This window comes from Fukomys damarensis, unplaced genomic scaffold (assembly GCF_012274545.1).
Source record: "Fukomys damarensis isolate Sample0158 unplaced genomic scaffold, DMR_v1.0_HiC HiC_scaffold_2, whole genome shotgun sequence".
In the NCBI taxonomy this organism is placed as follows: Eukaryota; Metazoa; Chordata; class Mammalia; order Rodentia; family Bathyergidae; genus Fukomys; species Fukomys damarensis.
Genome location: NW_022900914.1, coordinates 20547650 through 20558744, shown reverse-complemented (window position 1 = coordinate 20558744; position 11095 = coordinate 20547650).

Here is an 11095-nt window from a genome sequence, read left to right as displayed (position 1 = left end):
TGGGAAATAGGAAAGCTTCCAATGAAGTCCTCCCCCGTCTGATATCAATATCATTTTTAACCCAATCTTTGCAACACTTCGCCAGTCCATTCCTGTGACTATTTCAGACTTCTCCCTCAGATACATAGTCACTTTACCTTTAAGTTATTGCCTCACCCTCTAAGAGTTTGACTTTCAGATCAAGAAGTTTATCTTCACTTTCTGTTTTATGTATTTGTTGAAGTTTTGTGAATATAGTGAGTTTTATATTGAGAAAGTGGAAATTTTATTGTGAAAAATGAGGTGTTTGGTGAGTGAACTTTTAATGACTGAATTGTAAAAAGATCAATGAGAGAACCCTGGGGGAAGACTGCTTTACTTTTCTGTTCCACCCTAATTATTTGTCTCCTAAAAGTTACTGGCAGAAAAGACTTTTGGTATTCTGACAGAGGGAATGCAACACTGGAGTCTGCGACACAGGTGATGGAAAGATTAATAAACCACACGTGGACCGAAAAGCAGCAGCATGGTGATTAACAGTGGTGAGAAGCCACTACTATGCTAAGGCTATCTGAGCCTAGAAGCTAGGACTGTAAGTAGAGAAAAGGTCATTCAGTCCCAGTTTTCTTGCTGCTCAGTCTCAGAAGTGATCCTCTGTGAGAACTAAACATCTTAACCAGTAGTGACAAGTATAAAAACAGCCCCACCACGAACAGTAGGACCTGTGAGAGAAAACTAAAGCAGATGAGTCTTGTCACTACAGGAACTGCAAAGGCCACCAGGAGTGATACAGGTGTGTGGGAAGCATCTCCAAATAAAACATAGTCCTTCTACTCTTACATCCCCACGCCAAACTCAATTCAAGTCCCGATGAAATTCAGCATGGAGGGGTCAGGCAATCTGCGTCTAGAAAAGAACACAAAACAATGGGTATCTCCATCTGGAACTGTAGAAAAGTAGCATGGTAAAGCCTGGCATGGGGCTTGTGGTACAAATGGTCTATTTGAAAAACACATCTGAAGGAGACTGATGGGCGTGGGACAGAGCAAAGGAAGTGGAAGACAGATCTCAGCAAGAATATGGTCGCAAGTGGTTGCTGCCATTCCAACTCCATAGAAATCAGTGGGAGCACCGTTACTTCCATTTTAACCCCAGGAGCCCTACCCTCATCCCTGTTCGGTGCTGGCTGAAACAGGCAGCTCCTGTTTGAGGGAGAGGCATTTCCAGAGAAGGAGGAGGTCGTGAGTCATCCATCAGACCTCATTCACGGAAGATGACACAGGGAGGATCTGGACAGGACACTTCAAAGCATCCACAACAGAACCACGAGCAAACAGACCAAGGAGTGGCGCCATCGAGTCCGGAACTGCAGCAGAATGAAATAGAAAATACTTAAAAGCATTTGAAAGGATTGAGTTATGGGATAGTAGGAGTTTGCATCGAATTAAAATAGTACTAATGAAACGCATTAGAAAGAAAATATTCATTAGAAAGGAAATATTGTAAAGTCATCACCAAGTAACAATAAAGAAAACATATTCATTTAAAATGAAGCTCAATGAAGATATTTCTAAGACCTTATGGGGAAATTATCCCTTTATCAGAAATTGGAAACCAGGAAGAAAACTTTTTTAAGGAAAGATGATCTAATGATTTGAGGTGGTTATAGAATACCCAAGCAGATATCTTTAGCATTATCATCAGAATTCTTCACAGAGGAGATACTATGAGGCCATATTTCTTTGTTGGAAACATAATACTGAAAACATCTCAGTAAAACCATCTGCATAGATTTAGTATTTATCAGTATTGTATAAACAAAAGGTAAAAAGCCAGGAGTACCCTTTAGGAGTGCCCAAATAGAAGAAAAGGGAGAGGAAGGGCAGGAGACGGACAGTGAGAGGGAGAGTGACTAAAACTGGAGAAGAAGATGTAAAGAATATATATTATACATGTAGATGAACCGCAGTCAGTGGGACATGGCTTATGGAATTTGGAAGCCGAATTTAAACTTCCTCTCTAAGAAAAAAAAAAAGTAGCAAATCAGAATGTGAATCTCACTTTAAAATTATTTAGTTAAAAAGAAGAAATTAGTAAAACCAGTTGGAACTTGAAGGCTTTTTAAATATACGGTAATATAAATCCCTTATCTTGACTGGGGAAAAAAAGCTAAATAATACAGGATATCTATTATCCACTGAAATATATAAATATACTTTTCCATGACGGTTTGATATAGATATCTCAAGAATACGTTTTTCACATTGCTGTCTCTTTGAAAATTAATAGGTTCTTTCTCATGTGTATTTTTTTTCTCCACAGATAAGATTTTTGCTGCCAAATTGTTTTACTTCAGAGCTTTACTCTGTCCAGTCAAATAACTGAAATATTATGTCAGCATAGATGTAACTGTGCATGAGAGAAGCTGTACATAATTTTGGAAACTAGCTTATTTGTTTTCTATATTGACTTTTGGATTAAAAAACATAAAATCTTATAATTCTGTAGATCTTACTGGGATGATGTCAATGAGTCTGCTCGCTTTGGTAGTCAGGAGAAAACCTTTCCTTTCACTTTTCTGGTTTCTGGCAACCACACGCATAACTTGGCGAAAGCTCTCTTCCTCCATCAGTTAGCAATGTCTCTGAGCTAAATCCCCGGCCCTGTTTGATTTTCTATTCGTGGAAGAAATATTGCTATAGCTTCAGATATGACTGAATTTACAATGAGCTTACTGACTCTCTGTTCAATTTCTTTCCCCAAGAAAGGAATATTCTTTCTTCTTTATCACATATAGGAACCTCAGAGAAACTTCTTTGCAAACTCAGAACCAACTAATTTGAAATTACTGTCTCTTTGCTCTCAGTATTTGCAAGAAATTTTAAAGGGTCATATTTCTGAAAATCTCTGAAAGTAAAATACAATGTGAATATTTTACTTCTTTCACATTATTTTACCAGTTATTTCTTACCACAATGGGCAAGCAGGTTTTTTCATTTTTCAAAATGCAGATAAAAGAACTTGTGGCTAAAACTTTAATTTACCTATTTTGGAGGACTGTAGTTATATCTACTAATTTTTAGTTTTCTATTTTCTATTTTTTAAAAAAAATCTGTGACAACATCAATAAGATTATCTTTTAGGGTGTGTTTTGTCCCATTTGAAAGTAAAGTTGAGAGGAATGATTGTTGCAGTTGCTTACTGCTGCCCTATCATCGAGGACAATGTCAACTGCATTTGTCTCATTCTACTCTGATCCTTAGACTGAAGATGGCATTTAGTTGTGGAAGCAAGGAAAGTGTAATTGCTTTTTCTGTATTGAGGACGATCCAATGAACCTGATCTATGGGGTTATTAACTATAAAAACGGACACACCGACTGTTCATTGGTCAGTCTATGTGGATCTCCTTTTTCTAGCACCTAAGTGAAGGGAGAATATAGGTTATGGAATACACTTACATTTATGTGAGTAGTGAAAGACTTTGGGGCTGAGAAACACATTATTTTTTTTATAATACTGACAATGATTTAGTTCTTCCTGTTGTACTATAGGAAACTACCTCCCTGTCAGTATTTCTTAGGAACCTTAGTAGATATATCATTTAAAACTTCATAGGTCTTACCAGTCATTAATTCAAAAATATTTTCTAAGGGCTTTCTCTCAACCAAGCATCATGTTCAGTTGGATGCAAAGGGAGGGAATGAAATCAGTGCATTTTCATTTTGATATGACTTCTAATGACGTAAGAATGCTGACCATATTACTCTGAGTTTTCAGGCAGAAGCAGCAGGATCGAAAAAAAGATATACATGTACATATACATATACTCACACTATGATAAAGTTATATACGAGAGGGGATTTATTAGGGGAAATAGCTCACATAATTATGGAGACTGAGAAGTCCCATTGTAGGCTACCTGAAAGCTGGAAACTCGGGCATGCTAGCAGCATGGCACAGTGTAAAGGCAAGAGAACTTGGAGTCCTGGCTTTCCAGGAGAGGAGAGGTGCTGCAGCTTCTCCCTTCTGCTTTATACAAACCCTCAGCAAGGGGGTGATGCCCACCCACATCCAAAGAGAATCTCCCCTACTCAGCCCATTGATTCAAATGTCAACTTTTTCGGTTAACAGAAAATACCAGAAATAATGCAGAAGTAATGATTTATCAGCATTTGGATATTCCTTAATCCTAAACTCTAAAATCAAGCATCACACCCTCCCCTGGGTTTTATCAGGGCTTTCTGTCCTATTCAGAGAAACAAGACAAGTAGCAAGTTCTCCCTGCTGGCTTGAAAATTCCTTTGAGTGTGAAAATCATAAAAAAGAACTTGCAAGCAATATTTTCACTAATTCGATAAGGCTATTTGTCAAGTTGCTGATGATGACTGATATATTGTAACTGGAAATTTGCTTTGTGAACATCATTCCTTTTCTAGTTATCAGCCGAGTTGTCTCCCTTTAGATCACTTATTTGAGGACACATGGAACGAAGTTAAAATGCTAAAGTCACCTGTAATAGGACATATTCTGCTAAGAGAAGATACAAACCAACAGTGTGATGAATCTTGTTCTAACAGTGTGAAGCTCTGGTTTCTTTTCAGACTTTATTTACTTCTCTGCTACTTTGGCAGTGCCTATCCAACCAGATTGGCTTCCTTTCTGTCTTTTCAAGAAGCCCCCACCTCAGACCCTTACTATTTCCTCTTCTGTTTTCCTGAAATTCTTTCTCCCAAGACATCCACCTGTGTTACTCTTTCTTTTTTTTATCACGTTGTTTAGATGCTGCTTTCTTAGGAAGGTCTTTTCTGGACACCCTTCATAAAAAGTTCAGTGCTACCCATCACCTTAAATTAGGCATCCTTTTCTGCTTTATTATTTTTTGCTGTAATATTATGTATCATTTATATTATCTGTCTTGTCCCACTCGAATTTAAGATTTCACAGCAGATAATGTTTGGTTATTTTTCGTGCTGTATCCTCAGCATGGAGAGTAAACCCTGAGCACACAAGAAATATGTCAAGTGTGTGTTAAATATGTGTTAGGATGGATTTGAATGACACATAATATGATTTCATAATTGCAGGGGTAGCTTTAAGAAGTCCCTAGACAGTGAATTCTGCAGGCTGGATCTCCTGGGTGTGCCCTGTCTCTCTCCCACTTCTCATTTCTCCCTCCTCCTTCCCTCCCCTCCCATCCTCTCTCCCCTTCTTTCCTCCCTGTATTTTCCTTCTCCCTCTCTTATCCTGGTCCCTGTCCCTGTTCCCTGGCCCTTCTTGTTGTATATGTGTTTTTTCTTTTGCTTTTGTTTTGTAGTTCCACACTGCAAGGTACTAAGAGTCACTCGATCATTTTTTAAAGTTAATAACAGTCTTAACACCTCTGGAAGGCATTGGAGAAATTCTGAGTTTAAAAAACTCTACTATAATGAGGCAACTTCTGTATTTAAGTTCTCTTAAATTTTATGTAATAATTTGCAAAATGTTCTGTATTTTTACCATAGTGAATGATTTTACAAGGAAGAATAATTGGTAAGACAGTGATACATGCTCACCCATGTTTATAGTGGCACAGTTTATAATAGCTAAAACTTGGAAGCAGCCCAGTTGCCCATCAGTTGGATACTGGGTAAAGAAGATGTGGTTTTTCTATAAAATGGAGTACTACTCAGCCATAAAGAATGAGAAGCCAGAGTCATTCATAGGAGAATGGATGCATATGGAGGCCATACTCTTCAGTGAAATAAGTAAGTCACAAGTGTAAATACCAAATAGTTTGTCTGGTGTGAAAAACTAAAAGTGTAAAAAAGATCCAAATTGTATAATTGACAATGTGAAATAGGAAGAAAAGGGCTAAAGGTGTAAAGGAAGTGGGAAGGGTAGGGAAAAGGAAATAAGGGAAAAGAAACACATGAGAAAATGAAAAAATGGAAAGCCCAGTTGCATCAGTTGGATACTGGGTAAAGAAGATGTGGTTTTTCTATAAAATGGAGTACTACTCAGCCATAAAGAATGAGAAGCCAGAGTCATTCATAGGAGAATGGATGCATATGGAGGCCATACTCTTCAGTGAAATAAGTAAGTCACAAGTGTAAATACCAAATAGTTTGTCTGGTGTGAAAAACTAAAAGTGTAAAAAAGATCCAAATTGTATAATTGACAATGTGAAATAGGAAGAAAAGGGCTAAAGGTGTAAAGGAAGTGGGAAGGGTAGGGAAAAGGAAATAAGGGAAAAGAAACACATGAGAAAATGAAAAAATGGAAATAAAGTATTTGTAAATAGAGAAGGGAGGAGGGGGTGAAGGGAGGGCAGGAGTGAGGGGAAAAAATGAGAACCAAGACCTGTCCTGTGAAGGTACAGGATCCCGATGATGAATGTAACTGTGCTGTATACCTAAAATGTACCAATAAACTCAATGAGAAAAATAATTGGTAAGAGAATGAATTCATTGTTCACAAAAATAATTGGTAAGAGAATGAAATCCTATCTTAATAAGAGAAAGTTAATTATACTTCATTGCATTTCAGTCAACTTCACTATATTCAGAGTAGGGAAGTTTATGCCAATGAGGAAACCCCAGTGCTTAGAAAACACTGTTCCTCTCTAAGAAGCTCGGTTGCTGGGAAGAACTTCTGACAAATTGGTCACTGGTTTAGTTCGGCCACACCTTGATTTGTTCTAGCTCTTTGGTCCTTGTTTTGGGGCAATGAAGATTGAAGCCCATAAAACAGCACACCTCAAGTAGTGGGGAATGGTCAAATGCATGTTTATGAGAAAGATGGAAGAAAAGCTCTGGTCTAGTCAGAGAGGTGATGTTCCACAAGGTGACCATAGTGAAGTTCACACTCAGGGTTTTTTATATAGTATTGGGGACCTGTGTATGTGATAGTGAGGCTCCTGGTTGCAGGAAGGCCTCTGAAGACCAGAATGCAAAGGGCTTCATTTGTGTTTTACTTCCTCCAAAGGCTCTCCCACTTGGTTAAGGACCTACTCTTTGTCTTGCATGTCAGTAGGCCCTGATTAGTCCATTTTGGCACCCTAACTCACTTAGGTCCCAGACTTACAGCTTACTTTAAGTTGCTTATTCTGTGCCCTACCTGCCTAACTTAACCTATCTCCTGGCTTCTAGATGAGAGTCTTAAATGTGCTCTGGTTTATATAGGCATTTGGATGACCTTTCTGATTTCCAAAGGAAAGCTGTTGCCTATTGGTAGCTCTTCACACAGAAGCAGCACTGAGTACTGGTGTATGGTAACTCTCAGGTTTGCTGCCTACAAGGCTATCTAATGATGAAAGTCTTTGTCAATTCTGATCATATTTTTATCACATTTCATACAGATTGACCCAATCTTATAACATAAAAGGGCAAAAGAAATCTGGAAATGTCATTGCAAAATTATGAGATAGCAATACTGGAGAAAATTGGTGGATTCTATTTTTTTCCTTATCTTTCTCCTAGGTTTAGGTACTCTAAGTATTCTGATAAGGTGAATTCCTTTATTGAACAAGGAGAATAAAGCTTTTTCATCTTCTTAAATGTAGGATTTATTATGGAACAGATAAGTAAGAAGTTTTTAGGTATTTCATCAGATGCTAGAATATAGTCATGTTTCTTTGTCACCCTGATAAAGGTAATAATTATTACCTTTGTTCTTTTGTAAATTTCTCCGATTTCATCTTCTTTGATTAAAGAATTGAGCAATTAAGTAGAGAATTTTTGAATATATGTGATACAACTTTGAAAACCTACATAGGTAAGACTTGCTAAGTTAACCTTATATTATATATATATATAAATATATGTATATAAATGTATGTATATAAATGTATATAAATATATATACATATATATAACCTTACATTATATATAAATATATGAATATATATATATATGTGGCTATTATCAAATAAAACATTTCATTTCAGTATTTTACTATTAACACAACAGTATATCTTTTTATTTTTCATGAGACCAAAAATCCTGCATAGATTTTCTCTGCTACTCTCTGTCATAGGATTAAGTACATAATTTCCAATGGGTTTAGTAGAATTCCACTGCAGGTAACAAAGCATGCAGATGTAGACTTAGACAAGAGGACCTTAATTCTCATGGACAGAAGAATTTGTTAAGGAGATGGATTGACAAAGTAATTTTTTGTGCATTAAGAACACATCTCTACGATATTATAGTGGATAAAACAGACCAACATCTGAACTGTGAAATCAAGGTTAGTATAAAAAAGTGGTTTAAATCTTGTTGCTAGAATGCACTCTTAATATGATGTGAGGAACATGACACTTTAACTTTGTCTTCTTCATTCTCAAAAATTATAGCCACTGTCTACCCCTTGGGAAAACCTGAGGAAAACCCTCACTGTATAACATGTTGTGAAATGCCTGACAAGTACTCCTTAATCAGTTAGGGTCCTCAAAAATAAGGAATATTTGAGAAAAAGTGACAGCCAAGAATAGTCCTAGGAGACAAAGATGACTAAATGTAATGTGCTATCGTGGATGATATTCTTGTAGAGAGAAAGACTCAGGTGAAAATTAGAGGATCTGAATAGAATATGGACTTGGCTGTATAACACAACAGGAATAATAGGGGAAGCTGGGTGTGGAGGACATGAGAAGCCCGCAATATTATTCTGTTTTTTCTGTAAATGTAAAATTCTTGTAAAATAAAATGTTCCAGTGTCGAGTGAATCAATATAAAATTTTTCATAATATTTATTAATCAATATTAAAAAGTACTAAAATAGAAAAATTTAGAAATAGCACTAAAATGTGTGCTCAATAACCACACTTAACAAATGGCAATGTTACTACATAGTCAGAACAGATGTTGAACAGAATCTGTTGTCACAGAAATTTGTATCAATTCCTGATGCTTTTCTACAGAATTTATTTTATACTTACTGCTTTTCTATTATGGGTCTACATTTCATTTTATCAGTTTCTGCTGTCTTCGTATTACCTACTGTCTGTCTATAATGTCTCATCTATTTTCATCTTTTTCTGTCTTTTGAGGTTTATATTGTTTGAATTTTTTATCTTCTTGTAAGACAAGAACAGACTAATGGCCCTAAGCTTTCTTTAAAAATTATATATAGCTAAAGATTTAAGCACATAAATATTTAAACCATTAAATTTAACTATATTATAATCTGTGTTATTTTTATTACTGTTTAGTTCAAAATTTGTTCAGATTTCTATTAGTTTTTCTTTTGATTTGGTTGAAAGTTGTCAACTTTTAAACTTGAAAACCTGTATAAATTTTATACAACATAGTTATAGGTTTCTAAAAGAATGAATATAATATTTTATTTTCTCACATAATTGCATTTTAGATACTTTTCTTTATGCAGTTCCAGTCTTATGACTTCAATCATTTTTTCTACCCAGTGTATCATATTTGATAATTTCTCTCAGATTTTGACTATCTAAAATATTTTATCTCGCTTTCTTTTTGAAGTACATTTTTATTGACTATACAATTTTAGGCTTATAACCCTTTTCTTTTAGTTAATTCCTTTCAACAGCGTATTACATGTGCCATTCATTCTATTTTCTTCAATGCTTTTAGTTTAAAAATCAGAAGTCAATATTATGATTATTTTTCATTTAAAAGTAGAGGATCTTTGGCTACTTTAAGATTTTCTATCTAGGTTACGTTTCTGGTACGGAGATGGTTTTCCTGGTCTTCGTATTGCTTAGTGTGCGGGAAACTTAGTCAATCCATGGGTTCAGTTAAATGTTTTGTCATTTTTAGAAAAATCTTTGCTTTTCTCACTTAAAATATTGTTTTGTCCCAATTATATCTCTTAATTTTTTCTGGGACTGTAATTTCATATATATTTAACCCCTTGACCAGTATATTTATTCTGTTTTTTATCTCCCCTACCCCATACTTCACTTGGATTGTTTTCTATTGCTTTGTCTTTGGGTTCATTGTTTTTATCTTTTATCATTTAAATGAGCACCTCTGAAAGGTACATGTGTTAAAGATTCGGTCCCCAGTGTAGTGCTCTGGGGGTTGGTAGAACTTTGAGAAGTGAGGCGTTATGAGATATCCTCAGGTCATTAAGGGTTTGTTATTTAAGGAGATTGTGGGACATGGCTCCTTCCCGTCATGCTCCTTGCTCTTCCATTCACTGCCGCCATGAGCTATCCTCCTCAGCAGAGGCCCAAATTTACGGAAATATCTGACCTTGAAGGGGAAATTCCAGGACAGTGAGCCAAAATAATCCTTTCGCTAGGAATTGTGGCTCAGGCTCGTAATCAGAGCACTCAGGAGGCTGGAGCAGGAGGAGTACAGCAAGTTTGAGGCCAACCTAGGACACATAGTGTGTTCAAGGACAGTCTGAACTACAAAGCGAAACCTTGTCTCAGAGAAAACAAGGTTTTCTTTCTATAAGCTAAATGTCATAATTATTTCACTGGAGTAATGGAAAGCTTACTAATACACCTACCAAAAATGCTATTCCTTTTAGAGTTTGTACTTTTTAGTTCTAGATTGGCTACTCGATTATTTTTATAGAATTTTTACTGCTAACATGGACTATCTTTTCTATCTTTCCGACCATCATTTTCCTGACATATAATAATATAGTTATTTTAATATATAATAATATATATTATTAATATTTATTTATTTAATATATAATAATATAGTTATTTTAAGTCCCATTTCATGAGCTCCACTGTCTTGGGCATACGTTTGCTTTCTTTTCCTCTTTGATAATAATCGTGTTTTCCTATCTCTTCATTCGTGTGATAATTTTAATTATTTTAGTATTTTTAACCTTTTATGTTTATTATAAATCAAATCATCATAGAAAATAAAGTTGCTCTAGTGTTACTTATGGGAAGTTTACCAAATTAAAACAAAGTGTACATAAATAATGAACTACCTAATGGAAAGAGATAGTGTATAGAAAACACCAGGTGACTGACTGACTATGAAGGTGCTTTAGCAACCGGCTGTTCAGAGGTGGGGACTGGACGGAATAGGCTGGTCCCTGGGGGAGTAAACTGGAAGGAAGGACTTTTCTTTCTTCCGAGTAACAATCTTCTCTCTCTCTCTCTCTCTCTCTCTCTCTCTCTCTCAAATTTT